Consider the following 4,630-nt stretch of genomic DNA (forward strand, 5'->3'; position numbering starts at 1 on the left):
CACCTGGTATAAGAAACAGTACTCATGACAACCCTTAGTGAAGTCGTGCTAGAGCTTGTACCTTAAATATCTTGGGTCATCTTTTTCATTTGACTATGTAGAAGCATGAAAAGCTGGATCTAATTTTAACAGTATTTTTACTTTATAAATGGCACCTGTTTTTATTTATAGTTTATTACAACTCCTTTGAACAATCTGCTATGTATGGTATCAGAGAGCAAGATCAAGAAAAATGGCTAAATAGTAAAAGTTAGCAGTAAGTAAAATTTTAATTTATTTTAACACTATTTTCTTTGCTTTTTAGTTTTTTGAGTGGTTCTTGGCCTCTTCTTGAAGTTTTTCTTTTTTCTGATGATACTTTTCACATCTCTGTTGTGTAGCCAGTCATCATGGTCAGACTACCATTTACGCTGCTTGAAACTTACATTATCTCTGTTAGCCATGGCATTCAGGCCAATACTATCAAACTTAGACCCCATATTTCATCCGGTGCCCAAACTCTTCAGCAGATACAAATAGACTAGAGTCATTGGAACTTCTTTTCTTTTTTTTGCCTTGGTCCTTCAAATGACCCAGCAAAGTCACAATCATTTACACTTTTCCTCTTGTGTCTCTAGGTGTTGACTTTGGAGTGCTCCTCCTCCTCAAGTTCTGGAATGCCTTCACTGTCATCATCTAATACATCCATGGATGTTCCTCCATCTTCATCAATTTCTGCAAATTCTTCATTCTTACTTCCCAAAGAAACCTCATCATCATCCGGGTTATCAAAGTCATCATCACTACCTTCTGAATCTTCATCTTCTGGGTTATCTTTAATTCCCTTTGTTTTCTTTTTCACATTGCTAGCAAAGTCAAGGTCGCCCTTTCCAGAGGTGAAACAATTATCATCTTCAAATGTGTCAATCATTTCCTCAAATTCATCTTCGTCCACATCTTCTATACTTTCTTCATCTGCATGCCAGTTTTGTTTTTCTTTAATACTAGCAACTTTCTTATAATGCCTGTAGAAAAACACTTCATCCACTGGTATTTGGCTTTCTTCTTTTGCAAGGAATTCTTTACTATTTATGGCAAGACTATGAATATCTTTCATAAACTGCTTCCTTTTGGGCTGCATCACAACACTGTCTGTGTTTTCTTTGCCTTGATGTGGCTTTGGGTTTCGGTACACAAATAGGTCTGAGAATCTCATTAGTGTAAAATCCTGCAGAGGGTCCTCAGGATTCTGAATATCATTTCCCTGAAGGATAGTCTTGGTGAAAAGGGCCACAGAGGGATGAAAATGCTCAGACAACTTTCTGAGTTCCCAAAGACTTGAATGCTCAGCTCCACAGAACAAAGGGTCCCTACTGAATGGACCATATGTACTTAATTGTTTACCACCTTTCAAATTATCAAAGTGTACCCAGGAAGCTGGCTTTGGTGTTTTAGTTTCCACATCACTTTCAGACACAGTTTCCCGTGTCTCAACTTTTTTGACTGTGTCGGTTTCTTTGTCTGCGTCAGTGACTTTTTCTATGTCTTCGTCATCACCTATGTCAACAAAATTTCCCCCATCAGACTCTGGATGATCATCTGGTTGACTTCTCAAAGTTGGCTTTGCTTTAAGGATCTCAGAAACCAGATATAAAGCTCCACATATGAATGGCGGCATCGGTTCACAAGTGACCTGAAGTAACCTCGTGAGGAAAGCCTGCACCCGGCACAACACAATGTCAGCTTTCAGAGACTTGTAGACAAGGTTAAGGAACATGGCTTGCTGGGAACCTGACAGCAATCCCAGATCCAACATCTTCCTGAATAATGCTGCATAGTATCCGTCCGATATTGTCTGTTGAGAATGCATTACTTGGAACAGCAACATTAAAGCTTGCACACTGGTATTGAAATTTACTATATGCAGCACTTTAAACAGTCTATCCGGCTGGTCCCGTAGTTTTTCCTCACCAGTCTGGGAGGAAGGGTATTCCCTATTCACTCCGGTTAAAAGTGCACTGAGCATTTTTTATTCAATATCCTTTTTCTTAATACAAGTCCAAATGAAACAAAAATAGAGCATAATTAGCTTGGTAGCCAATTCACTTTCATGATGGGAGAGGGTCATTTGATTTAAAAAACAAATTGCATAAAATTGGGCGTTAGGGCTGATATTTGAACGAAAGAGTAGCCTTTCTACTTCACCACACACAATCTCTTTCATATTGGGATGTTTAGAAAGCAGTGTCTCTAATAGATGGGAAGCTTTTGTGGCTATCAGTTCTGAGGATCTCCCAGCTTATTTACCACTTTCACGAGAAGAGCCTTTTCTTCCTCTGGTTTGTCGCAAAGAAGTTCATGAGCCACTGTGAGAGCCCGAGTTTTGGTGGTTACCAGTGAATCATAGCTTAATGCTTCCAAGGTGTGCACAAATTCAGCCACCAAGTGTTTCAGCTGGTGCTCAAAATACCACAGTATCAACCTGTTATCTATCCCTCGAGTGAAGGAGCCATGAAGGGAGAGCTGTGTCTCATGTCATGTATCTGTCTAGGACAGTGAGCAAACGTCTGTCCTAGCTGGATATCATAAACTGCTTCCTTACTGCAAACGGTAAGGAGTTTGAGGAAGCAGCTGAAAACAGTGTTTCCTTGGTAGAAATGTAAACAAATGGTATGGGCCCAGATATGGAACTCACTCTCAAGGGTATGAGAAACTCAAGTGTGGGAACAGCAAACTTGTCTGGGAACACTGCCAGTGTTTAGTACATATGAATCAAGCACTGAGGGCTGTCAAGACTGCTGGCAGTTTTGCACCGTCTCTGTCTGTGTCTATTTTGTGCTGCAGCCCTGTATTGTCTCTGTGTGTGCATATGTCTGTTTGGTTCCATGTTCATTCTCCCTGCTCAAGAAAATGTGGCATCATCAAGTCTTAATTGCCACTGCACAACTCTTAGAGTTTGCCAAAAGGATGCTGGCTGAAAATCCATAGCTGTCGACTGGCAAAAGCTCTGTAATGAGTAACTCCTTGAAAGTATCCAAAGCTATGAGGCAATGCTGTTTGCTGCCCTTCTTTTTAACAAGGTTCAGGAGGGTTTCCACAAACTGGAGCATGTGAACGGCATCATCCTGAATAAGAAGGATCATGGCAGCCATCCTGTCACCCAGCGTCCCTGACGACACTTGCCTTCATCCAGGTAGAGGAGGCTCCCTTTTGATTATTTGTCTTGCTTTTGAATAAGTGGATTTTGTGCTCATACAACTTCTGAGCCAGGGTTTTGTACTTAGACACAACATCCCAAGGCTGGGGTTCCTGAGAATATTCACTGCTGTACTCCAGGTCATACCATTTGCCTCCGGGTTTGAGCAACAACGTCTATCTCTCAAAAAACTCAAAGATGTCCTGCTGCTTATCTTTCTTTCCTTGTGGCATGGGGCTGGTGTTCCCCGAGGGAAGCTGTTCAGGTTTCTTCTTCATTTGGAGTGTACGTTCTATGGCATTTTCCTTTTTATCACCTACTTTAGAAACTCTTGCTTCTTTTTTGTCAGACCTTTCATTTTCAGCTGGTTCATCATCATCTTCAATTAAGCATGGTTTTGCATACTTGGCCAAACTGAGATTCTGAATGAATGTTTCTAATTCACCTTGCTGAAGATCATCAATTTCCCCGTTTTTGCTTCCATCCACCAATTCCTCATTCTCATCCAAAGTAGCCAGCATCAAGTAAACTTGCTTGGTGCCTCTAAGCCGTAGCACTTCTTCCAGGGAGAACCCACCCTCAGCTTCATCGTCATCTTCCTCATCGTCCTCATCCAAATCATCCACTGCCTCCTCTGGGCCCCAACTGGCATAAAACTCCAAAGGCTTCTTAGCTACCGCCATGATGAGGAGAGCACGCATGCACCCTCTTGCATTTCTTTTATGGCTAATGATTGGGAACATTTTCTCATGTTTATTGGCTATTCAGATTTCTGCCCCTGTGAAACTTCTGTTCAAGTCCTTTGCCCACCGCCTCAGTGGGGAAGTTAGTTTTTCCCTTAATGTAAGCTTGCAATGTATTGTATATTTCAGTAATAAGGCCTTTGTCTGATGTGTCATTGCTAAAGATGTTTTCTCAGTCCGTGGGCTCTCTTATTACTCTCTTAGTGAATTCTTTTTATGTACACAGGTGATTGATCTTCAGTATATCCCACTTATCAATTTGTAACTCCTCTGTGTTTGTGTCCTTCCCTATTTCTGATAGCCTATGTATTCCCTGTGCCAAGGTTCTTAGGTTTGTCCCAATTCCCTCATTAATGACTCCAATTATCTGGAATTTTATCTCATGGTCTGTGGTCCACCTTGAGTTTATTCTTGTGCATGGAATGAGGTAAGGGTCTTGCTTCATTTTCGGCAGGTAGATAACCATTTTTTCCAGCACCATTTATGGAAGAGGGCATCCACTTCCCATTTGATATTTTTTGGGCCCTTATCAAAAATCAGTTGCCTGATTTATAGAGGTCTAGATAAAGACATGTACATATGCAAATATATTTATATATGAGGATGGGGAAATAGATCTATGTGCCCATATTTATAGGTTTGGTATTAAGGCAGCAGAAGGATATTGGGCCTCCACTCAAGTACTCCCTCAATGCAAGAATACTTTCTTCTA

General features: G+C 41.0%; 1 pseudogene; it reads right to left on the minus strand.

Moving 5' to 3' along the window:
* Positions 1 to 284: 284 nt before the first annotated feature.
* Positions 285 to 3,858, minus strand: LOC101648401 (annotated as a pseudogene).
* Positions 3,859 to 4,630: the final 772 nt, after the last annotated feature.

This window comes from Echinops telfairi, unplaced genomic scaffold, assembly GCF_000313985.2.
Source record: "Echinops telfairi isolate 266 unplaced genomic scaffold, ASM31398v2 ScPeMD7_7410;HRSCAF=8448, whole genome shotgun sequence".
Classification (NCBI taxonomy): domain Eukaryota; kingdom Metazoa; phylum Chordata; class Mammalia; order Afrosoricida; family Tenrecidae; genus Echinops; species Echinops telfairi.